The 27,360-nt window shown below is 34.3% G+C and overlaps 1 long non-coding RNA gene across 7 annotated transcripts in view; it reads left to right on the top strand.

Annotated features, from left to right (window-relative positions):
• The window catches only part of LOC144291482 (uncharacterized), an 89,605-nt gene extending 63,066 nt beyond the window's left edge, over positions 1-26,539 (top strand). For 2 of the 7 annotated variants that reach the window (XR_013358762.1, XR_013358760.1), the window contains 2 exons: positions 15,038-15,203; positions 24,737-26,535. This is a non-coding gene — a long non-coding RNA (uncharacterized LOC144291482). Of the gene's footprint in view, positions 1-5,309; positions 5,489-15,037; positions 15,204-22,448; positions 22,596-24,736 lie in introns of all 7 variants that reach the window. The other 5 variants (XR_013358761.1, XR_013358759.1, XR_013358763.1 and 2 more) reach the window with 4 other exon arrangements.
• Positions 26,540-27,360: the final 821 nt, after the last annotated feature.

Raw genomic sequence — 27,360 nt, 5'->3', positions numbered from 1 at the left:
TTGGAGAAGATAAAATAGCAAGGGGATTAGCTGTTGGTACCTCAAACTTCTTTCCATGCTCTATTTCCAGAAGCCGATATTAAGGGCTCTCCAATCTTGAGAGTGATCTGAAAGAAACAAACTCAAATAATGACCACTTTTTCTATATGATCTGAGGTGCCCTCAGAATGTCTGGAATATTCAGATAATAACTCAGCTGGGAAGGCTCAGCTCAGGTATATACTTAGGTAGGAGCCAGGGTAAGTCAGTGGGGGCTACTTATTTATTCAGCTTAATATTAATATTTTAGAATGTTCGTATATTTATTACCCCATATTTAAGTGTCCTCACGGAAATGCTGTTGTGTCTCCCATGAATCAACTGATATCCAGTTTACCTTCAAAACATTATTTTTTTTCTCCAAATACTTTCCAATTAAACTAGCCTATTGACCATATATTAGGACCCTGTACCTCACAAGGCATTAAGTAACTATATTTTGTATTTGTCATGTACTTTTGCCAACTATTTCATTTGGGTGGCTCAATAGTTGAGTGTCTGCCTGTGGCTCAGGTCATGATCCCAGGGTCCTGGGATCCTGTCTGGCATCGGGCTCCTGATTCTCCCTCTGACTGTCTCTTCTTCTCTCTCTGTGTCTCTCATGAGTACATAAATAAAATCTTTAAAAAAAAAAAGACAAGAATATCATGATGATGTTGGAAGAATATCATGATGTTATGTTCAGGGATTCTGTTGGAAGTTTTTAGATCCTTGAGCTCTCATTTCCTCTCAGAATACTCAAAAGACACTGAACAGAACTGTAGTGACAGATTGGTGTTTGGAAGTGTTGCTGTTTTTATTATGAAAGTGATTATGAAGTCAACTTCCTTCATATAATGAGCTGCATATTTTTAAAAAGCATTCAACTGGAGAGGTAAACGTATGAATGACTTAAGAATGGCAATATGAAGGATACAGTTTTTTTAAGAAAAATATGTCACTTCGATTTAATTAAATATATTTTGAAAAAACAGTGTCATATTAATCAATATAGAAACTTCATATTAACTAATGGAACTAATTTTAATATTCTTTTAGGATTCTAATAATATTTTCAACTATTTGTTTTACTAATTTTTACTTAGATCATATTTTACTCCTCAAAATTTGATTTTGAAACTTTCTATTTTTTATTTTTTATAAAGATTTATTCATTTATTTTAGAGAGAGTGAGAGCATGGGGTGGGGAGGGGCAGAGACAGAGAGGATCTCCAGCAGACTTTAAGGGAGGGGCCCTCCATGGGGCTTGATCCCAGGACTCTGAGATCATGATCTTCACTGAAATCAAGAGTCAGATCCTTAATGGACTGAGCCACCCAGGCGCCCCTTGTTTTGAAACTTTTTAGATCATTTTAAAAAATAACCTCTGCAATCAAAAAATATTTTAAGCTTTGGGGCAACTGAGAAGCATTCCTTATGCAGAAAGAAACAAATAAATTCAACTGTATTTTCCTTTTATGTATTATTATATTACAGCTTATCATTAAATTAATATTTTATTCATACCAAAAATTAACTGTAATGAAATTAGCTTACTATTTGTTTTTTACTGGTAGTAAAGAGATGCATCAGAACATTTACTGAACTTTACTGGTCATTAGATTACTGTTTCATTATATTTTCTAAATTATCCAAAGAGTCCAAACTTTATTTCAGTTACTGGAAGAAAATGACAGCAAACCTGAAAATATATTTTTAGAAATGTGACTCATGTTTAGAACTTTTGCAGAAATGCTTAGAAATTTAGAAATTAACAATACAAAAATTAAAACTGATATAACTAAGGTCTTTGCTATGGTTAGAGTCCCATCCCAAGATTTTTATATATTCTAAACCAATTTATGCATATGCATAATTCAGTCACAGAAGATACCCTATCTATATAATGTTTTAAGCATATGTTGTTCTCAAGAGACTTTTTATTGGCTTAAGAACTGAACGAAACTTTTAGTCAGGATGTCTATAGGAAACATTTCGGTAGGAAACTTGACTAATCCCTTCAACACTACATAACAGTATTTTTGAACATTTATAACCATCATTTTGAGCATATCCTAAGATAAACCATTTTATCACCAGTGTACCTTGATTTTCATACAATTATTTTCACATTACAATTTATATAAAATAATTAGTAATCCATTATTAAATACAGATTGGCTGGTGAGGAAGAGACAGAGTAGGAGTTATGACTCTACCTGAATTATGTATATGTGTTTTTACAACATGTTTATGTGGGTGGATGGAATAAATGGAAAAATCACTGCTTTTTCTTTGTTGTAGTGCTTATGTTCCTTCCAATGGCATCAGAGTGAGGACTTGAAAATGAGGATAAAAAAATGTGGGTTAAGATGAGTTCTCAACTTGATTTCCTTCCTCATTCTCTTTCTCCCTCCCTTTTTCTCTTTTTCTTTCCCTTTCTTTCTTTCTTTCTTTCTTTCTTTCTTTCTTTCTTTGATGATAGTGCTATAGAAAGTCTGATAAAAATAAGACCTTTAGCATATCTGTTGGTTTAGAAATAGGAATAAGATGTAGAATATCACTGTCATTAATCAGGCATATAACAATGAGAGCCTTGAACTTCATTCAATGAGAATGAAGAGTTTTATATATAATTTGTGATATGTTATTGAATGAAGAACTTGAGAGATAGTGTGCACAAATAGAATGCCTTATTAAATATAGCTAATGAACTGAAATACTGTATCATTTATCTAATAGAAGAGGTTAGGGACTCAAATCTGGCCGAATGAGAAAATGGATATGTAGGGGGGTCATGAGAGCATGATATTTTTCATTGCCAGGCTTACTAACACTAGCCTTTTTTCCAAATTATACTGGAGAAACTCTCACATGAGGCAATAAGTTAACATTGTCACCTAAATTTCTTGTCCTGACTCCTGCTCTGAGAACACTGTTATGTCAACTGACCATATCTTAATTTGGGTCCAGGGATGGGAGAACTGCTTTGGTTTTAGAACTTACCATCTTCTAACCCTGGGCACACACAAAGCATGGGAATCTGCTGATTTTTGCTTAATGCTCTAAATTACAGAACCAAATACCATAATGGAAATCTCAGGAATATGCATTTTATACTTCATCCACTTGACATCTCTCTCTTTTTAAAGGGCTTTTATTTAAATTCCAGGTAGTTAACATACAGTGCAATATTAGTTTCAGGTGTACAGTATGGTGATTCAACACTTCCATACATACCCAGTGCTCATCACAAATTCACTCCTTAATCCCCATCACCTATGCATTTATTTATTTGTTTGATGATTTTATTTATTCATTCATGAGAGACACAGAGAGAGAGAGAGAAAGACTCAAGCAGAAGGAGGAAAAGCAGGTCCATGCAAGGAGCCCAATGTGGTACTTTATCCCGGGAATCCAGGATCACGCCCTGAGCCAAAGGCAAATGCTCAACCACTGAGCCACCCAGGTGTCCCTCCCCATCACCTATTTAACATATCCCCCATCTGCTTCCCCTCCAGTAACCATTAGTTTGTTCTCTATAGTTAAGAATCTATTTCTTGATTTGCCTCCTCTCTACTCTTTTTTTTTTCCCTTTGCTAAGTATGGCTTAAATAACCAGCCCCATGTCATCTTTCTATTTTTTTTATATTACTTTCATTGATGATAAATAGAAACTCTTTTGATGTTTGAAATTTGTATTACTTTACTTCTATTAGATATTTTTTAGACATGCTTCAGACTCACAGCACCTATAGTTAGCTTATGCACCAGGATAAGCTTCCCTAATAGCTGCCCTAAAAATTAAAAAATATAATAATAACTTAGATCCCAAATCATTACTCCCCCCCCGGTCTATATTACCATGATTATACAATTACACATTTCTGTGGTAATGAAGATATAACAGAGCTTAGGAAAGTGCTTGAATTTCCTGAATCTCAATTTCCTTTCCTATAATTTAGAGATGATAATTCCTACTTTACAGAAGAATATTAAATATTAACATAAGATAATGTATGCAAACATGATTTATAAAGTGTGAATCACTATTAAAATGTGAGAAGAAATTTTATAAGCAATAATAACAATCTTTCATAATTTGTACTTAACTAAAAATTCTCAAAATAGAAAAGTATATGTAAAAGAAATAAGACATGTCTTTATGGTCTGATCAAAAAGATTATGTTCAATCAAGATATGTCTACATAGCATTCTGTACAAAGCAGCCAAATCTATACCTTGGTACACAATATAATGTTATTTTTATTCTTCATAAAGATCTTTCCCCTATAGAGCTTAGTTCTTTGATTGGCTCTAATGGTTTGTTTCTGCAATAAAACCTGACTATTGCTCAATGTAATACTGCTTTTTCCTTAAAGAACTATTGTTAATATAATTATTTAGTGTATCTAATGAGTGAGAACTAACGGGTGGATTTTGTTATTATTAGGTTTATAGTTCACTTGGGGAGACAAAAAAAAAAAACCAAATAGTCATTTATATGACAAACCAGATTGATTTAAGTGTTCTAATACTGACAAACATTAAGAAGAATATGAGCAAAGAGTGATTATTTAATTCCAAGAAGGAAAATAGACCTTTCCTCCTGGAGGAGAAGAAAACTGAGTTTTTAAGAATTTGTGAGTAGAACTACAATACTAAAGAAAGTAAATAAAGGATGAAAGATTTGACATTAAGGTTTGGCATTCACTTTTTCAACAAATATATATTGATTGTCTACCTGTAACAGGTACTCAGTTATAAACAGGAGATGGAAATATAAATAATAAATGGTCCATATCCAAAAAAAGGCAGAAAAATAGGACAGTAATTACAGTTCAGTGAACTAAGTGCTGCGATGAAGTCTGTTACTGGAGCACGCACGCACTCACACACACACACACACACACACACACAGACACACACGCCAAAAAATCTACATGACAACAGAGGGTGCATTGCAATCAAGCAAGAATTGATCTGCATTTTTGAAATATAAGTAAGTTTATAGTTAGTTCAAAAAAGAATCAAATTAACAGCATTTATGAAACAGTGTTGTTATAAAATAGATTGACAGGTTAAGGGAAAAACAATCATTTTGTATCACCAGAGCAATAGAGGACATTAAATGGTCATAGATGATGAATTTGAAATGATGTGTGTTTTGTTTGCTAGGCTAACGTGCTTGAAGAACGTTTGTAAGTCTTTTAGAAGTCTTGGGATAATTTGGGATTGGAAATTACATTTTCAAATTTCACTCTATTATTTTCTTCACTTGATATTTATAGAAGACATCCTATGTACTAAAAGCTGTTTTAGAACCATGGTGTATAAAAGAGGCCGTTGCTGTCACAGATCTTATATTATGGGATCCTGACACTGGAGCTACATGTGAGCGATTGAAAAAGGACAGGGCCCTAAAGATCAGTTAGAAAATCTCTACAGTACTGTATTGTAAAATTACCAGGTTTGTACCTAAGACTGTTGATGAAATAATGAGAAAGAGAAGCTATATTTGAGAGTCATAAGAGAAGTACTAATTATATCTCTCAGTGAATTTTTAGTGTGAAGGGAGTAGAGGGAAGTAGGTGAGTACTGAAGAGTAATCCAGTAAATATCCCAGCTTTCTGGGCTTGCAAGTGATGAATAGTATTTGTAACAGTTAATTTTATGTGTCCGCTTGGCTGGACCATGAGATGCCCAGATATTTGGCTAAACATTAATTCTCTATGTTTTTGTGGGGATGTTTGAGATGAGATTAGCATTTGAATCAGTAGACTGTGTATCACAGATTGTGTTCTCCAGTGCTATTGGGTCTGATCTAATCCATTGAGGGTATGAGTAGAACAAAAGGCAGGGTTAGAGAAAATTCATGTTCTTTGCCTGATTGCTTAGAGCTGGGACATCAGTCTACTTTTGTCCTGGGTCTGGAACTCACACCACTGGCTTCCTGGTTCTCAGGCTCCTGAACTTGGACTAGAATTGAAACTGCAACTTCTCCTGGGTTTCAGGCTCTAAGACTCAGACCAAAACTACACCACTGGCTTTCCTGAGTCTCCAGCTTATAGATGACAGATCAAAGGAAAAATGAACATTACGTGTCCCCTGATATGATGCACATTGAAAGATGTAAAATATATCCTGTAATGTTCCTGCCAAATGGTCTAACCTGCACTTAGTCACCAGGAAACACCAGCCAAGCTCAAGTGAGGGGCATTTTACAAATTAATAGCCATGTGTTCTGACACTGACAGAATTTGAGATTCATGCAAGATAAAAAAAAAAGTCTGAGGAACTGAACACTTGCTTTTGGGTTGGGTAATTATTCTTGCATATTTTCTATAACTCCTGAAATGATAACAAACTAAAAAAAATAATTAAAACGAATGAAAAAAATTGAGCAGGGGAGGAAAATCACTGAAAGGGATAAAAGGAAGCAAAACTCACAAAAATGAATATATGAATACTTGATTGAAGAATGAGGGGTTGATGGGAAATCTGCCTGAATATGTTAAAATTAAGAATTCAAATCCCAAATTTTTTCCACGATACAGTTAATGATCATTTAAATATATAATGTATGAAAAAATAAAAAAGAACTACCAGAAGTAATGACAATATGGTACTTTGTGTGCTGGAAAGCTGATCTTGGGAAATGAGCCAGTTTCTCCCAAAGTAAATTGGACTTTTTTTTTTTCTTGTCTGTAATCTATTTTTAAAGATTTCAAGATTTCAGCATAGTAACATAGACAGTATGTTAGTAAGTATATACCAGTTATTTTAAGCTTCAAATCTATGTAGGGGCAATCAGAAAAACATCCTACAGGAGTGATTAGCTGTTATCATTTCAGAAAGGCTATTATTCAAGGTAGTACCGGCTGTTCCTACTTCGTACAACTAGATCAATGGTTGAGTATTTCCTCGTTAGAGAATTTGAAGTACAAATGAGGTTTTATTAGTGAAAGCACTGATTTGTTAAATAACATGATGCATTAGAAACAGGTTCTCAATTTTAAATTCACTAAGCTTGGAAAAGTTGAATTTTTTTTTTTTTTGAATACTCACCATTTCCTTAAGAATCTAGGCAAGCCAGAAGCTTGATCCCTACACATACTTCTCTCCAGAAATTGATTTTGAAGAATTTCTATTTCCCTGATGGTAATCTTAAGGATAACAGAGTCTTGCCTCCAGAATACTATTCTCTGCTTATCTGGACTTTTCATATGAAGTTGTCAAGTTGGGTTTTGCCAAACTCCTAGAATATTTCAAATGAGATGCTTTCTATTCCAAAAATGTTTCTATTATTGTCTAATAAATGTTTGTTGGCTTTTTATGCATGAGACAATGTTCATTCTGAGATCTGCTTATATTTTATTTTAACATGGTAGTGAATTTGTGGGCTAGTTAACTCTCATTTACATCAAACATCTTTGGAAACTCTCAGAAAGAATGTAGGAGATGAACACTACTAAAAGGACTTTGGTCAGTGAGCAACATACATCTTGAGAGACAAATACCAAATTTATTGCTGAGCCTGAGAGAGCTTACAGATCATCCCAGAATAGTATCTGACGCTGTGGCAAGGTGACTAGAAAAGAAATGGGAGGTATATTGAAAAATGACTTCTAAACTCTAGTTAAAAACAAGCAAAGCACAATCGCTTCAGTCCACTCTTAGTTTCAACTGATTTAAACAATTACTTTCAGACAATTTAAAAAGTATAAGATGGGAGAGAAGGCTAAGAAAGAAAACATATAGATTTGCTTCTCTGTAATATGTAGCTAACTTTTCAACAGGACAAGGGAGAAAGAAAAAGAAATGGAATTCACTGCTAAGGATAGTCTTGGTCAGATCACCAGAAGTAAATGTTAAATCACTGCAGGGGACAGGAACATTCAAGGCTTTAGGGCATTTTCTACTTATTTCCTTCTACACCAGAGCAGAGAATTATTCTGAGAGAGAGTATTCATGAGGAAGATTTCAGAGAAAATGGGCCGAAGTCCATGTGGCCTACTGACCCAGGTCTTTAGTCTGGTCCCGCACTTAAACCACCCTTCAGCAAACAGCCAGCTCAAAAAAGTAACCCTACATTTCAAAAGTGAACAAAAAAAAATCACAAAGGAACCAGTATAGGATCTTTGAAAAGATATTAAAAGACAAGAGGAAAAAGAAACATTCAGAGGGAAAGGGGGTAGGAGGATATAAGATATACACCAAAAAATTACATATCAGAAAAGCCATCTCACAGATTTGTGGGTAAATGCTATAAGAAATCAATCAAATTAAATAAAATATTATTTGTTTAAAATAAACATGCAAAGAAAATATACAAAGGTAGTATGAAAAGGATGGTAGAAGAGTTCAGAAAATAATGGAAGCAAAAATAAAATAATCATAGAAATGATCCTCATGTAGGTGCAGCAGAAAAGGAAAATAGGCACCAGCTTTAAACAGTCAAGGACATGGAAGCTAGGCATAAAAAACAAGGGGAGGAAAAAATTAAATCAAAAGTTACAAATTACTAGAGAAAATATATATCGGTGACAGATAACTCAAAGCCAATACAACCACAATTTGCATTCTTCAAAGAAAAAGAGAAAAGTTGAAACAGAATCACATTTGAAAGCAAATAATGAAATTAACAATTTCCTGAAATGAAAAAAACACCCCTCTTGCTCTTCATGCCCCAAAAGCCAAAAAAGGTCAAGGTAAGTGTAACAGGGGTACTGTTGGGGGTGGGTCCTAGGACCCTTGGATTCAATGGCTCACTGGTAGGACTCAGGGATCTATAAAAGCTGTTTTACTTACAGTTATGTTTTATTACAATGAAATAATACAAGTTAAATTCAGCAAAGGAGGAACACCTGGGTGGCTCAGAAGGTGAGTTGGCTCAGGGCGTGATCCCAGGATGGGGGATCAAGTCCCACATCAGGCTCCCTGTGAGGAGTCTCCTCCCTCTGCCTGTGTCTCTGCCTTCTCTGGGTCTCTCATGAATAAATAAATAAAATCTTAAAAAAAAAAAAAACAGAAATAAAAAAATAAAATCAGCTAAGGAAAGAAACTCCTAGGTCAGAGTCTAGGAGATACCAAGCAAAACTTCCAGTTTCCTCCTCCCAGTGAAGTTTTGCAGACAAAAGTTACTTTACCCAGTAATAGTTCATATATACGGACATACGGCAACACATATGGAGTATGGCCAACAAGCAAAGATCACATGGGCCTTGGTGTCCAGGTCTTTTGTTGGGAGGTCACTCATATTAGCATGGCTGACTTTCAGACTCCTATCCCTGTAGAAGTCAAGCTGATGCTGCATGGCCTGAGGCCCCCATTATAAACCACATTCTTAGCCTAGTGTGTGCATCCTGGCCCAAGGCCCTCAGAGAAACAAACACTCAGACAGGATATTCCAAGGACTTTTAGAGGTTACTTCCCAGACAAGGACCAATTTTTCTTTGGAATGTATGGGTTGTGGACAACTCTGACTTTCCAAGTTAATTCTTTACTGCCTAGGGAGAATAAAGCTGATCTTAGATGTCCAACTAGAGTGAGGAGATTGTGAAAATATGTCTTAAGAATACTCAAAAAAGGAAACAAGGATTAAGACAATTTAGACAAGCCTAAAGGTTTATCTGCAGAATGAGAGAAATCAGTATACATAGCACCCTCAAGTCTTTCTCTAAACAGTTATGCCAATTATGGTTATGGAATTTTAAAAAGGAGTTATAAAAAATGATATTACAGAAAAGAAAATTAGAATAGTGAGAGGCAAAGTGATAAATTAGGTATGCTGATTTCATATTCTTTCAGGATTAGCAATCAATGATTAGAATGAGAAAAATCAACATTGTGCTGCTCTTTAATGCTGATAAATTCACTAACAGAAGTGTAATAATATTACTTAAAAGTGTAGATGTTAACATCTGTCAAAATAAAAATGTCAAAATTTTAAATATTCAGCAAGAAAAACCCCACAAATACATGTTCATTCACACATTCACGACAGTAGTGGAAGCTATAGTAAAAGATAAAAATTAAAGAAACATCCAAAGCATAGAATAAGAGCTAAATTAAAGCATATTATTAATATGGTTGAAAGTGATATGCGTAGTCTTAGAAAAAGATGGCATACCAAACAACGCAAATAAAAATAAAGAAGTTTGAAACCAAGGCAAAATTTTAAACAAAATGAAAGAGAGAATTTCATATTGAAATTATTTTTAAAAGAAAAACTTGCAGTACATAATAAAATCAAAATTTATCAAACCCTACAGAAGTTATATTGGAGAAATTAACAGAAACTCATAATGATGTTAGAATTTTAACTTATTTCTAAAAATATACAAAGCAAGTAAACAACGGGAAATTAGGTCATAGTCTGAGGACCTAAATAAGTTGGGGTAAATAGCTACTATTAAATTCTGGCCCCTGAAAACAGAGACTACATTATATTTTCAATATAATGAAAATATATTTCAGTGATATGAAAAAGTTATAAAAATTCAAAATATATTAAGCCAGAAAGTGAATGTTAATATAGATTGCAAAACATAGAAGTCCTACAGACCAGGGGCACCTGGGTGGCTCAACGGTTTGAGCGCCTGCCTTTGCCTCAGGTCCTGATCCTGGGGTCCTGGGATCGAGTTCCTCATCAGGCTCTGCACAGGAAGCCTGCTTCTCCCTCTGCCTGTGTCTCTGCCTCTCTCTGTGTCTCTCATGAATAAATAAATAAAATCCTAAAAAAAAAAATAAAAAAAGAAATGGTACAGACTAAAATATGCATGAAAAATGCAAAAAGATACTATTCATAATCTTGTTTGGAAATTCTTTCTAAACTGCTATCAAAACCCAAAAACTATAAAAGAAAAGACAAAATTTCACTATGGAATTTTTTTGGTAGAGAAACTATACCAAAAAAGCAGTAAAAATAAAAACAAAACAAAGGAAATACATGATTACAGCAAATGTGACAGACTACAGTTCTAATGATTCTGCTACAATAAGAATATAAAAACAAGAAAAGTGGATGGTCGATAAACATAAATAAATACATGCAAATTCAAAGACTATGAAGAAAAAAAACAATGAGTCTTTTTTTATCATAGTAGCTTGAGAAATATTAAAAGAACAAAACTACGACAACCTAAATATCCTAAAATATACCATAGTCATATATCAATAGTCTCTGAAGTTGTACAAATCCAGAAGTTTTATCTTTATATTTCATTGCAAATATCTCACTGTTAGATGCTAAGTAAAAGGAACAGATTGGTTCATATATTTTATTTTTCACTTGGAATAAATAATGGAGACAAATGGAGTTGTGTGTGTGTGCACGTGTGTATGTAGACAATTTCTGGATGGACATACAGGATCTGCAAACAGCGATTATTTTGTAAGTTTGAAAATATTCTCAGGAGTAGTATTTCTCATTGTACACTTGTAAATACTGTGGATCTTTGTGCACATATTTTTAAACAGTCAAAAATGCAAATAAAATATAGCATGATTTGTGATCCTCAGTTCATTAAAGTCAAAGACTGAAAAATTAAATGGACTTTTGATCCTGAGTTGTTGTATATGTCCTTACGGGTGATGAGGGAGATTTCTTGAGTGTGGTGAAAAGAGAAGCCAGATGACTGTGTTCTGAGGAATCAATGAGAGGTACAAAATAATGACATTTGATGTAGAACACTGTCTAAAACTAAGCTGGCTTTGCTATCAACAATATCTTTTCTGTTTTCACTATCTTTTTATCTGCCCCCAACTTTTGGTGTTTCCAATATCTAAAGGAGGAGTGTTTTAATTTTTTTAAACAAAAAGTTAATCCCATTGTGTAGGAAATGATTAACTCAGCAAGTCTAAGTATGCCCACTCTGTACATTAAAGGTTTATTCTGGAATGCCTGTGTGGCTCAGCGGTTGAGCATTTGCCTTTGGTTCAGGGCATGATCCCAGGATCCCGAATCGAGTCCCACATTGGGCTCCCAGCAGGGAACCTGCTTCTCCCTCTGCCTGTGTCTCCACCTCCCTCTCTGTGCCTCTCATGAGTAAATAAATAATTTTAAAAAATTAAAAATAAAGGTTTATCCTTTGCCTGATTCTAAAGAGGTGACATCTAAGTCCCTAGACTATCCTGTCCGGCAAGAGCATCCTTGTTTGCCACAGAGATTTAGGCAAAAAAAGGATAGTTCTTGATAATAATGTGACTTGTGACAAGCATGGGCCATGACTATCAGCTTGCTCTCTGAAACGGCTGGAGAATAAAGGCAAGCCACACAGCCAGCTATAGATCACGGAACCTCCATAAAAACCACATCTAACTCATTGGTTGGCAATACTCTATGTATATTGTCATACACGGTGGCTGAGAGAAATAAGCCCTGCCTGTCTATACCATCCACTAGGAGAGGACACCTGGAAGCTTACACCTGGTGTCTCTCTCCTGGACCCTCTGATATATTGCCTACATGCTGTCACTGCAACACACTGCAGCCATGATACAATGTTTTTTCTGAGTTTTGTGAGTTTGTTTTAGCAAATCACTGACCAGAGGTTGGTATTGGGTACCTGCAAAATCAGACCCATATAGACAAAAAATTGAACAGACTATCTAAGGTACTGGTTCTCTTTGTCAAACTCCTTACTTGCTAATGTGAAAGAAGAGCTAAAATGTTACTATTTGCTGAATTCTTAAATTACTAAAAACCTGACAAAATACAAAAGCAAAAATAAAAGTTTCCTCTAAGAAAAAGAGATATTTAGGAAGGGATTATTTATCAACTGGAGATGTACATAAAAATATGAATAGCAAAAGGGAGTAAATTTTGAAATATGGACTAATAATGAAAAAACATTTAAAGTTTACTTCCAAAAAATTATTATTTTTTTTTTTTTTGGTGATATTTTGGCTCATTGAGATCTACCCTTATTGAATTGTTTGCTAATTTTCTAGTTTTGTGTATCATCAATAAATATTCTTGAGTGGTGAAACTTGTTGAATCAAATTACTGAAACAATTTACAAAATAAATTTAATTGATAATTTATTTTGTTTCTTCTAATTTATGTTAACTGAGGGTCTTTTCAGACCATGTCACAAAAATAATTTAATAGGATATGTATTTGAAAATCCAAATTACAGTTTCCTTACCACATTTAAGGCTTATGACTTAGTGTGAACCCATGCTAAAAGTCTTCCTCATCATTGTTAATGATTTTCTCTCAGGACCTTGTACTTTGACTTCTGTTTGCCTTTTCCTTTATTCCATGTTTATTTAATATGACTAGATATAGCTGAAACCTAACTGGGCAGTAGTGTTTTAGCTATTTGTTAACTGAGTAGTCTCACATCAGTTAATTGAGGTCTGGAGTTTCTCCTAATTCCACAATGTTTAGCTTCTTAAGCTTGTATTTTGTTTAAGGAGAAGGGCTCATTGAATATGTTCCAAAAGTAATATAAAGGATCATGTAGTGCAGTGAGAAGAGAACTATTCTAGTCACCAAAGGACAGAATTTATTTCTAATTTTGTTACTTATTTTATTAATAAAAGGGAAGGGGCACTATTTTCTTATGTGCAACACACACACCCAAGTGCCTGACACCTAGTCTGTTAAATATTTGCGTTGCTTTAAAGACAGTATGTCTATACATGAGGAAGTAGTCATCTTCTATGAGAAGTTAACAGGTTTTAAGTTTATATCAGTTTTACATATTCAGTAACCTCCATCTTTTCTTATTTCTAGTGTACCTTCTATCTGAAATATCTCCCATTTATTTTTGCTTGCTCATGTCATCATGACTCTTCAAGGCTCTGCAAAGATGTATCTCACTCCCTTGTAATTCAATTTCCTTCCTATATTTACTGCCTCAAAACAAGAATATATCTAGCTTATCTTTATAAATCCCGTAGGAATGTAAAGCATAGAATTTTGCATATTATAAATATCATCCCATAAACATTTGTTGACTTGAAGTGAATGAAAGTTAGATTAATATGAATTTTTCTGAAGATATTTTTGCATTTGGAAATAAATTATTTAGTGTTCATTATATGCTTTTCAAAGAGCAATAGGGGAATTACTTTGCTGGGAAAAATATTTTTTGCTTTTTTAAATTTCTTATTTATTTATTTATTTTTCTAAAACCTTTGGGTGAATGGCTACTCTCTATATTTAAGAAGAAGGCTATAGAGATTTAATCATTACACCCCCAAAGATTTCCAAACTTCTAGATCAAATATTCTTTTCAACTTAGTCATCTATTGCCAACTCAAGGGGGCTTTAGCAGAAGGATACTAAAAAACTTAAAGCTGTTATTTTTCCCATGATATCTTGATAACGTAGTGACTTAATGTATTCTTTCTTCTAGACTACAATCTCTCAGTGTTCAAAATATTAAATAAATTAACCTTGGTTAGAATCTTATGATTCGAGGCCTCTAGCGGTTTATTACTTGTATTGTTAGAGTTTGGGTGCTATGTTAATAGAGGGATTTATTTTCCTCATTTAATGAAGTCTGTTTTATTTTAAATGATTTCTCAAGGACATAATTTTAACTCATGGGATTGCTAGGCAATTCACTTTTCTATGAGTAATTTCTAAATTGCTTTTTAAAATTTATTATATGCAGGGAGAAATGGTTTGAAAACTTTGTAATAAATTTAATATATGCCAAAAGTATACTCTTGTGAGAGCAGATATGTCTGTTTTGTGGCTACGATAGCAGTTCATTTTAAATCTTCATAAATTTGTAGGCATTATATCAGCTTCTATTATAATGACATAAAAATAGTGATGAAAAGACCTAAAAAACCAGAGTATTAAATATGAAGGCTGAATCTAGAAAAATGTACTCATATAAATAACTAGGAAGTATAATATCTTGTTTTGTAATTTTTATTATTGTTATTCATGGGCAGTATAAGAACATTGACATTGCTATGTCCCTTCCAATCTAGTTAACAGATTAGACAACTACAGTAGATTTATTATGACCTGTTCTTTTCTACGGTTATGCAGGAAATTGAGAACACTCTATAACAAGGCACCTTCCTTCATGCCAGAGTCTAACAGATACACAATGTGCCCCAGTTGTTGATACATACTAAGTGGATATTTAAGAAGGTGACTATGTTGTGACTTCCTGTTTCAGCCTGGAATTGGACAAAAATAGCCTAGGAACAAGGTAAGTCAAAATATTAGGGTGCCAGGGCATTATCTGTAATCCTATTTTCATCTTGATTCTCTCATTTGGGAAACAAGTGACTTTCATTCATACTAAATAATGGCCATGTTGAGCAACAATTACCTACCTCTGTACCTATAGTGGAAGTAAAATATTTCCATTCACATGGGCATTTATTGAAACAGACAAGACTAACAATGTTTGAGAAACAGATTGGTTCTACACATGCCAAACATTTGCTGCTACCTCATTAGGCTGATATCTCACTGCTAAAGGCCAAGTAAATATCATCTAAGGCCATGCATTTTGAAAATTTAGTTTTTTCGTTTTGTTTCAGAATCATTTAAAGTAACTGGAAATAACAGGGACCCAAAACAGATGCCAAAGTCCTTGCTAGAATTTAAATCTTATAGGAAATTTTCTATAAAAACTTCAAAGAGATGTGTGCAATATTTGTAGTCTTTATTTTCTTATGCATGATAAAATAACTCTTGTAGTTGTTTAGTTCTAAAAACTGAATTATCAGTTTCTACTTATGTTAATGTTTTTATGTGAAACCATACTTTTTTGTGTATACTGATCCTTTCTGGCTGTTTTTAGGGTCACATGTGCAATTCAATAAATGAATGACCCCGTATCCTCAATGTCCCTCCAAAAAAAGAAAAAATCCAAGAGCATTTACCTTACCTCCTGTGTTTTGCAGATTTTCAATGGTTCTTGAGAGCTATTATTGGAGCAAATGAGAGATTAAAATTAAAATATTAATAATCACAATATGTCAATATATTCAACTTTGAAAATATAGGCTGTATAATAAGAATGCACAGAATGATTCACCTTGTAGTAAACAAGAAAAGCAACGTGAAATCTTTTGAGACTATATTAATGATGTTCCATAGCATTGAGTATCTTAGCCTGTTCATTCATAGATTCAAGTAACTCAAATACTCAAATATATAGAATATACATATAGGCAAGTTTGAGTCTATTTATAGTCATTTGGCACAAACATAAACAGGGTATATTAGTTTTTGTATGTGTAGCCTTATTCAAGTTACATAAACAAATAAAACGACCTAAAAATTCATAAAGGTACTTTATATATGATAAATATATTTCTAATATTTTAATAAAATTGAGGAAATGTCTTTAAAGATTGTGTAATCCAAATAGATGATCTTAGAAAACATAATTCCAGACCAATGAAAAAATAGATCTCAGTTGAATAGATGCAGTTTTCTGTGTGATAACAGTTTTTACAGTAGCAAAACTTAGTAAAGATTGCCAGTTATGGGATGCCTGGGTGGCTCAGTGGTTGAGCATCTGCTTTCAGTCCAGGGCATGATCCTTGGGGACCCCAGATCCAGTCCCACATCGGGATCTCTACATGGAGCCTGCTTCTCCCCCTGCCTATGTCTCTGCCTCTCTCTGTGTCTCTCATGAATAAATAAATAAAATCTTTAAAAAAAGATTGACCAGTTAGGATGTGGAAGCCAGTACTAAATATTTTATGTAAGTTACCTCATTACACCATTATTACATATTATGTGGATTTCTACATGGCAAAAGCAATCCTTTTAGAGGTCACAAAGTGTGTCCAAGGAAATATAGAATGGGTCTGCTGTTACCTTGATCCCAAAACCAGACAAAGACTCCACCAAAAAGGAGAATTACAAACCAATAACCCTAATGAACATGGATGCAAAAATTCTCACCAAGATACTAAACAATAGGATCCAATAGTACATTAAGATAATTATTCACCACCTAGGGATTTATCCCCAGGATGCAAGGCTGGTTTGATATTTGTAAAACAATCAACGTGATAGATCACATCAATAAAAGACAAGAACCGTATGGTCCTCTCAATAAATGCAGGGAAAGCATGTGACAAAATACAGCATTCATTCCTGATCAAAACTCTTCAGAGTGTAGGGATAGAGGGAACATTTCTCAACATCATAAAAGTCATCTATGAAAAGCCCACAGCAAATACCATTCTCAATGGGGAAACACTGAGAGCCTTTCCCCTAATATCAGGAACACGACAGGGATGTCCACTCTCACCACTGCTATTCAACATAGTACGAGAAGTCCTAGCCTCAGCAATCAGACAACAAAAATAAATAAAAGGCATTCAAATTGGCAAAGAGGAAGTCAAACCCTCCCTCTTCACAGATGACATGATACTTTTCATAGAAAACCTGAAAGACTCCACTCCAAGGTTGGTAGAACTCATACAGCAATTCAGCAATGTGGCAGGATACAAAATCAATGCACAAAAATCAATGCCATTTCTATACACTAACAATGACACTGAAGAAAGAGAAATTAAGGAATCAATCTCCTTTACAATTGCACCCATAACCATAAGATAGAACACTTACGAAAGAAATTGAGGAAGACGTAAAGTATTGAATGTTTTTCAATGTTCATGGATTGGAAGAGTAAATATTGTGAAAATGTCTATGCTGCCCAGGACAATTTACATGTTCAATGCAATCCCTATCAAAATACCATGGGCTATCTTCACAGGGTTGGAACAAATAATCTTAAGATATGTATGGAACCAGAAAAGACCCTGAATAGCCAGAGGAATGTTGAAAAAGGAAACCAAAGAAAACCACCACAATGCCAGACTTCAAGCTATATCACAAAGTTCTAATCATCAAGACAGCATGGTACTGGCAAAAAAAACTGACACATAGATTAAGGGGACAGAAGAGAGAACCCAGAAATGGGCCTTCAACTCTATGGACAACTAATCTTTGACAAAGTTGGAAAGAATATCCAATGAATATGAAGAAAGTCTCTTCAACAAATGGTGTTGAGAAAATTGTTCAGCCACATGTAGAATAATGAGACTATACCATTCTCTTACACCACACACAAAAATAAACTCAAAATAGTTGAAAGATCTATATATGAGACAAGAATCCATCAAAATCCTAGAGGAGAACACAAGCAATACCCTTTTTGAACTTGGCCACAGCAACTTCTTGCAAGATACTATGAAGGCAAAGGAAACAAAAGCAAAAATGAACTATTGGGACTTCATCAAGATAAAAAGCTTCTGCACAGTGAAGGAAATGGTCAACAAAACTAAAAGACAGTCTACAGAATGGGAGAAGATATTTGCAAATGACATATCAGATAAAGTGCTAGTATCCAAGATCTATAAAGAACTTATTAAAGTCAATACCCAAGAAACAAAAATCCAGTCATGAAATGGGCAGAAGACATGAACAGACATTTCTCCAAAGAAGACATAGACATGGCCAACAAGCACATGAGAAAATGTTCCGCATCACTGCCATCAGGGAAATACAAATCAAAACCACAATGAGATACCACCTCACACCAGTGAGAATAGCTAAAATTAACAAGACAGGAAACAATAAATGTTGGAGAGGATGTGGAGAAAGGGGAACCTTCTTACACTGTTGGTGGGAATGTGAACTGGTGGAGCCACTCTGGAAAACAGTGTGGAGGGTCCTCAAGAAGTTAAAAATAGTGCTACCCTACAACCCAGCAATTGCACTGCTGGGGATTTACCCCAAAGATATAGATGTAGTGAAATGATGGGACACCTACACCCCCAATGTTCATAGCAGCAATGTCCACGATAGCTGAACTGTGGAAGGAGCCTCAATGTGCTTCAACAAATTAATCAATAAAGAAGATGTAGTCTATATACACAAAGGACTATTACTCAGCCATCAGAAAGGATAAATACCCACCATTTGCTTGGGCATGGATGGAACTGGAGAGTATTTATTATGCTGAGTGAAATAAGTCAATTGGAGAAAGACAATCATCATATAGTTTCACTCCCATATGGAAAATAAGATATAGTGAAAGGGACTATAAGGGAAAGGAGGGAAACTGAGTGGGGAAAAATTAGAGAGGAAGACAAACCATGAGAGACTCCTAACTGGGAAACAAAGGGTTGCAGAAGGGGAGGTGGGTGGGGGGATGGAGTGACCGGTGACGGGCACTGAGCAGGGCACTTGATGGGATGAGCACTGGGTGTTATACTGTATGTTGGCAAATTGAATTTAAATAAAACATTAAAAAAAAAAAGAAAAAGAATGGGTCTGCTGACTAGGTTGGCTGGTGGAAAACCACCAGGTTTGTTATGCTATACTAGTTTTTATTTTCTTGCATGATTCCCCAATGATACATTGATTTCAAAACAATGTAAAATACAGAAAAAATACCTAATAACTGGGTTGATATTTTGTCACCACAACTAAACAAAAAAACCAAAAATGTAAAATTCTTTTATCTTGAAATGTGATAGATTCTATTCTGAATCAGAATAGGAAGCATTTTTTTTTTTTGCTACTGCTATATCACATGACCCAACATACTGTAGACATTAATATATATTTGTTTATTTGTTTAATAGATGATTAAGTATCCACATGAAACAAGATACAGAGAAACTGAGAAAGAATAAGAGAGGAGGAGGAGAGAGAGAGAGAAAGAGAGAGAGAGACAGGAGGTAGGGGAAATTAGGTTAACATGGGAGGTTTAAAATATAACCAGAGGAGTAATTTGCAAGTTGTTCAAAGATAAACCAATTGAGTTCAACGAATTAGAATTCACTCATCCATTTAATACATTATTATGCTTCTGTAGTTTCCAACACTGTGTGAGGCAAGAGAAATTCAAAAGTGAGCAAAATTAAAAAGAAAAAAAAAAGCCCTTTTGTCTCAGGGAAAAAAGTAAATGAGTAACAATGATCAACCATAAAGTGTGATGAGTGATAGAAATGAGAATGTACAAAATTCGAAGAGAAAGCAACCACTCTAGTCTCTTTGGGAAACAGATAAGATTTGCATAAGCAGTCAAATTTAAGACTAAACTTAAATATTGAAAAGAGTGAACTTTTAAGCACTTTTATGAAAGAATAAGGGAATTGCTTTAAAAAATCTGTTTCAGGGCCTTCAAGTATAATTTTTAAAAATAGAAAAAGGTTGTGGATGGGTCTATAGTAGTTTTCTGTTAGCATTATTTAATTTGAATGTCCATGTAAGATTCAAAGGGAGTCGAGGAAAAATAAAATCAATTATGATTGTGCTACTATTTAGTTAATTTCTAGATCCTCCCCTATTTCTTTCTCCGTTTTTCCCACACGAACACACACAATGGATCTAATCTGTTTTGTAATTGATTGAACTCACTCTCTGACCTCACGGTATAAAGCATGTTGTACTACACAGACAAATTATATTTAGGGAAATTCACTGTCTCCAGCTGTGAAGCTGATTAATGTTACAGTATGCAGATAACATCTCTATTTGTAGTGGCATTTATTATCTCAAAGCAAGATGAAAAAATACTTTTAAGAAACTTATGAAAAAAGACATTTTTGATAATCTCAAAATAAGGAAGTGTGCCACATAGCAAAATATGTGAAAATTCAGTACTTAATATGCGAAAAATCACCTGACTTTGGCATAGCAACAATCATGTTAAATTACTTAGAAACATTTGTCTATGAAATAACAGATTATCTTCATGGTTAACAAGAACTCCAAATTCATTATTCTACATGGGCATTTTCTGATTTTTCACATTGTGTGAATGCTCTTTTGAATCCTCATAGCAGTTATCGTATAGTTGATCCTTGAACAACATGGAAGTTAGGGCCACTACTCCTTCCTTCTGCCAAGTTGAAAATTCACGAATAACTTTGACTCCCTAAAAATGTAACTACTAATATCCAACTATAGACTGGAAGCCTTACCAAAAACATAGTCAATTAACACGTATTTTGTAAGTTAAATATATACTGCATTCTTATAATCAAGTAGGCTAAAAAAGGGAAAGTTTATTAAAATCAAAAAGAGGAGAATATACACTTACAATACAGTACTGTATTCATTTTTTAAAAATCTGCATATAGGGGATCCCTGGATGGCTCAGCGGTTTAATGCCTGCCTTCAGCCCAGGGCGTGATCCTGGAGTCTGGGGATCAAGTCCCACATCGGGCTCCCTGCATGGAGCCTGCTTCTCTCTTTGCCTATGTCTCTGTCTCTTTCTCTGTGTGTCTCTCATGAATAAATAAAAAAAAATCTTAAAAAAAAAATCTACATATAAGTAGACCCACGCAGTTCAAGCCTGTGTGGTTCAAGGGTCAATTGTAGGTTTTCTTGACATTTTTTTTTTATCCTTTTCATCCCAATAGGCATTGATGTTTGAAGGCAAATACTGTTTTACATAGCTCTACATCTGCTATAGTGTTTAGTTCCAGTGACTGCTAGATGAACCAATATAATTGTAATGAATTTTTATTCTACTCTTTAAAAATTCTATGCTATTTATGTAGATTTTGCAATCCTTGAAAATTACAAAACACATAAGGAGCCTGATTCCTCCAAAATATTTTTCATCAAAATGACACAAGAAGTTAAAACTATCTGTCACATATAAATCCAATACTTATGTAAATATACTCAAACAGGGAAATGAGAGATAAGTGCATATAACAAGAAACACAATGTCCCGTTCTACTGTGGTTAATCTCTCTTGCCAGGATGACTTGTTATAATCTTTCAAAAAGACAAGTCAAAAGCCCATAAAACCAAATTCTGAGAAACTTACCTATAAAATGTCTCAGATGTTAAGTCTTTTTTGTTTTTTTTTTTAAGATTTATTTATTTGAAAGAGACAGAGACAGAGAGTGATAGAGTGTGAGGAGGGAGGGGAAAGAGAGGAAGAGAGAGAATCTCAAGTAGGTCCCTCCCACCCCTCACTCCCCACCCCTCTCCACTGAGCATGGAGCCCTGTGAGGGGCTTGATCTCAGAACCTTGAGATCATGAACTGAGCAGAAATCAGGAGTAGGATACTTAACTGACTGAGCACTCAGGCACCCCAAATGTTAATCCTTATTTCTAAAATGTACTCAAATCAATTACCTGATGAAACAAAGGAAACTAGGCAAGTAAATGTGAGCTTTTCAGGTACAGAAATCAAGTCGCAGAGAAGCTTAAACATTGTTATAATTCACTTTTAAGATAATACTAGAGCACTCAGGGGGCTTCCAATACTTCCTATGGAATTCTCCTTTGAGACATTTTAAGGCAAATTACCACTTGTTTGTCTTACACTAGTTTGGTGGTTCCATAAACTTTTTTTCTGTTTTTTTTTTGTTTTGTTTTGTTTTGTTGGGTTTTTTTGTTGTTGTTGTTGTTGTTTTTTTTTTTTTTGGCTGGGGATTCATTTAAATTACACAGCTGCTAACTGACAGTGGCAGGAAGAGCCAGAGCACCTCTGATTTGCCTGAGGTTGTACACCCACACAGACTTCGAGACTACTTCCAACACTCTAATTGGGGGAAATAATTTTCATGACATCATTTTGTTGAGGAAAAATGTGGAAAGGTAAGATAAAAACATGACAATAATGTCTACAACAAAAATTATTCCAAATCATAGTTACATACAAATTAAGAGATTCCTGTGTTTGGCCAAAGGACATAGAAGGCGATTCCAGAAAAATATATTTTTGTTATATATTGGCCTATCACTCCAATTAGGAAACTTTGGTTGAATGGAGTATTATTTTATAGCTTAAGGTGTCTGTATTTCAAGAATAGAATTGCAAAGGACAAAAACAAGTAGAGCAAGCCTTCATGCTCTGTTTACATAGACATCCAAGGTGTGCCTTGGTGGAGAATACAGATAATTAAACAAACAAACAAAAAAAAAAAAAAAAAACCCACACACACTAGTGCAAGAAAAGAATATCTTAAAAAGCCTTCCAAGAGAACGTATTGAAGAAGTTGGCAAAGAAGACAAAAGCATGATACATAACCTCAAAATAGACACAGATGCATCGGAGAGTAAAGTTACTGAAGAAAATAGAATAAACTCAAGTTTCCATGAAATATTAATGGACTTTTAAATAAAATGGTAGTTAAAGTAAATATAAATCTCCAATCCTGGAGAGTCATCGAAAGAAATGGGTAAGGAAGAAGAAAGCAAAAACAATCCTTGCTTTTGAAAGAACCCAAGATGTATTGTATGGAAATGTTGAATTACCCAATTCTACACCTAAAACTAGTATTATGTTGTTAACTAATTGGAATTTAAATAAAAGTTTGAAAAATAAAAATAAAAAAAAATAAGATAAAATATTTGTCCCAATTATAATTTTAGGAAGAAAAAATAAAAGATTAAACTACAGCTACAAAGAAATGTTATTTTTGGAAAAGATTCTGATTTGTGATTTCAAAAAGAAAAAAAAAATACCCTTGCTTCAGGTTCAAGAATCTACTCACACTTGTCTTTGATTTAGGTAGAAAACCCAAGCTCCTATGACATCATATTCTCATGTGACAATTAATATAGGCTAACTGAATTGTTCCAAGGTGAGAAATAGTGGAGATGGAATGATGGGGCAGGGACGTGTACCACTGGAATCTAGAACCAGGGCCCTGGGGACACTAAATGCACCATAGTGAGGAGGGCACAAGTGTGCTTAAAGAATGATCCCCATCAGATGCCAACAGCGTTTCTGAAAAAAAAAAAAAAAACATGGAGCTAAATGATCTTTCAAATCCTGAACACATGTTCTGTCTCCCTTTCTGATATTTCCCACTTATTTTTTCTCCTTTCCCCTTTATTCCCTTTCACTACTTTTTATATTCCCCAAATGAATGAGACCATATAATGTTTGCCAAAACATGAAAGACTCCTAACTCTGGGAAACGAACTAGGGGTGGTGGAAGGGGAGGTGGGCGGGGGGTGGGGGTGACTGGGTGGCGGACACTGAGGGGGGCACTTGGCGGGATGAGCACTGGGTGTTATTCTGTATGTTGACAAATTGAACACCAATAAAAAATAAATTTATTAAATTAAAAAAATCCTAAACACACCTAGCATTTGAAGATTCGAAAGTTCTGGGGTATTGCCAAAGGGAAAGGAAAAAAATGGAGCGTGAGGATTTTGCCAGAAATGCTGAGGTAAATATAACTGTCAACAATTTAAGAGCCTAAACCTGAAAGGAAATCCTTTTTCGAGCAGAGGTAAAACTAGGAGCTCACTTTGCATGTGATAGTCAATGATGGTTTGCTAAAATGGCAAGAACTATAAGATCTATACTATCTATCAAGGGAAAATAGAATTGTATGGCCATTTGAAAGCATCCCATCCTCCTTATTATAGAAATGAGAAATCTGAGGCTCAGAAAGTTTTGTGACTTACCCCCAAATACCCCAAAATAATGTCCACTATTAATATCCTTTATTCTTCCTAATAGAATGTTCTTTTTATCTCAGTAATAATATTTTACAGATATGTCATTTAAAAATGCTAATTAAGTGAAAGCTGTGTTCTAGAAACCTGCTAGTAAAAGCTAAAGTGAGAGAAAATCCTTTTATTTTGCCCGCTAATAGATGGACTATGCAGGGATTTAAAAAACTTTTGCATGATTCAGATCTTAGGCATGTGAATGTCTCCTAAGGGGGTTCTGAATGCAGAAAAGCAATTGCAAATGGCTCTTTTTAAAATTTTTGTTGCAGATATTTCAGCCCAAACTGGCATTTTAAAGAAGTCTTTGCTCTGTTCAAATCTCGGTTCTTCCACCCAAGCACCGCGTCTCCTACGTATGGACAAGTTGAGGGCATCCCTGAGTTCCTGACTCATTTAGAAGATAAGTGGCGATGCAAAAGGCCTGCACCGTCAGGATCCGCATTATTACCGATTGCCATAATAGTGATTCTGTTCTGCAGTCAGGCAAATATTTAGTTTACATTATAGTGAATACATTGTGGAAACTACTCTGTCTTCTTAAAGAAGCGACAGCAGGATGTGTTATTGGTATTTGCAGTAATCTAATTAGTGAATTTACATACTGACTACCTCTCCAACAACTTCCTCCTGAAAAGGTTTTCTGCATACAAAGTGGCTATACATCTTGAAGATGGAACATAACAGAATAAAACAACCGGGTACCTTTTCCTTTTGTGATTTTGAAAAATCTAAAGACCGTTTCAGGGGGTTCTAAGAATTTTACTCCCAATGTCTACGTGCATCTGAAGCGTATTATTTCCGTGAATGAACTAGAGTAGGTTATATGTAATTATTAAAGGTCACTCACCTCTCACTGTCATTTAAATTGTAAGTATTACATTGACACCTTGAGTTCTTTCTTCAGACGTTAATATATAGCTGGACAAACTCAGTTTTAAACTATAGAGTGTTAAATTTTCTTTTCTAGTGACAACCGTCCTTTGGTACAAACTCGAATTACCTGAAATTTGGAGCACTCTTAACTTTCAATTGCCCACCATTAAAAAAAAAAAAAAAAAAAAATTTAATGTACAATGATTATTTCATGTGTTCAATACCAATTTGGTGACTTCTTGAAATTTAAGTGAAAAAAAAGTTGAAGGTCTTTTTTAATATTCTTTTTTTTTTTTTTTTTCATGCTATATCTTAGGTACAGGACCTCCATGAAATTGTATGCCTAGCAGCTAAAATAAAACACAAGTGTTACAGTCAGGGAGCCCTGACCTCAAATCCTACTCTGCTACTTAATATCTGGCATTCTTAGGCAAGTCATGTAATGTCTTTGGGTCTCAGCTTCTACTAGTGTAACAAAGGAATACCAGTCCCATGGCGGAGCACTGGGGATGTAGGTGTCTTAATTGTTGTTAACTTGTTAACTTGCAGTGTCACTGCCACCACATTCAAAACCTCCTTTGCATTAGCTCACAGATGCCAAAAATTCTATTTGCCCTAATCTCCTTTTCCATTTAGTTATTGGTTTGTAAAATGGCAGCCTCACCCTGGATTTCAATGGAGAAGAGAAGTTAGGATTCTCTGCAGGTGATGTTGCTCGATGTTTGAGTGGATCTGATACGCACAGATGCTTCCTCATGGGCTCTTTGGAGCTTCAGCATGAGGTCCTCCCTCTTTTGTTTTGTTTTTGTTTGTTTATTTTGGTTTTGGTTTGTTCTTTTGTGAGTACTTCTTTGGCTTTTCTTGCCCTTTCTGGTGTAAGCCCCTAAATCCTATAATAACTTGGATTATAGTATTACATAGAATGACTTCTGTTTCCTGAGTAAAATAGACTGATATATCAGTAACATCATAAGACAAGACATGTCAAATATTTTAAATAAACTGGATAAAATGTAAACATAGTCATATGTTTATTATTGAGGTAAAAATAATGTATCATTTGTTATTCAAAAGTAGTGGTAATGATACAACTTGCCCGATGATATACAAGCTATGAGCAGAAGAGTAAAACCTTGAAATAAATAAGTTTGGCTTTTCATCATCAATGAATAATATACTATCTCAATATCTGGTTTTACCCTAATGCTCCATATTTCATACACTGTGTCTAAAATAACTACCCAGTGAGGCTGCCGTATTAAATATTTCCTCAAATACTTAGCTTGGTGTGTCCTCCTGAATAGACATTAAATAAGAGGACATCTATTAACAATATTACTAAAATTGTTACTTTTAACTTTAAGACTTCTTCTAATAATGACCATAGAAAGTTCTCTGAGGGCAGAGACTTTGCTTTGCTCATTTCTCTACCATGGAGCACCTAACACAGTGCCTGACATAAGCAGAATTGTTCTAGACCTTCCACTATCATTAACAATAATGAAATATTGCTAGTGAATTGTGTTTAATTGCCTTATTTATAAAACTCAGTTCACAAAATTAAAATAGTCATATTTCATAAAATAGTACTATGAAATAATATTTGTACTGGATTAAGAGAAGATTATTAATAAAACATTGTTTGCATTGCAGGAGACTTTAATTTGCAGAAGCACAGAACAGTTTTTTTTTTTTTTTTTTTGGTTCTGGTATAAAAAGTATCAGGTTTAAAAGAAAAAAAATTAACATTCTCTTCCGATGGTGATATAAAATGATATTTCCAAAGGATATTACTTAAAGAGGACAGATTATATTCATAAAACAAAATTATGTTATTCAAATAATACTTTAGGAGTCAAAATATTAGCATTATGACATTTTAAAAATTTAATATATATGAGTATATTTTAGACATAGAAACACATTATGTTTAGCACTTATGCTATGTTATCACTTATACAATGCTGTAGAGAAATGATTTATGAACTATACAGTTTAGGTAATATAATCATAGCAACCA

The sequence above is a fragment of the Canis aureus genome, chromosome 20 (genome assembly GCF_053574225.1).
Source record: "Canis aureus isolate CA01 chromosome 20, VMU_Caureus_v.1.0, whole genome shotgun sequence".
Taxonomy (NCBI): domain Eukaryota; kingdom Metazoa; phylum Chordata; class Mammalia; order Carnivora; family Canidae; genus Canis; species Canis aureus.
Note: the sequence above shows the minus strand (reverse complement) of the source record. Positions and strands in the feature narration are given on the sequence as shown.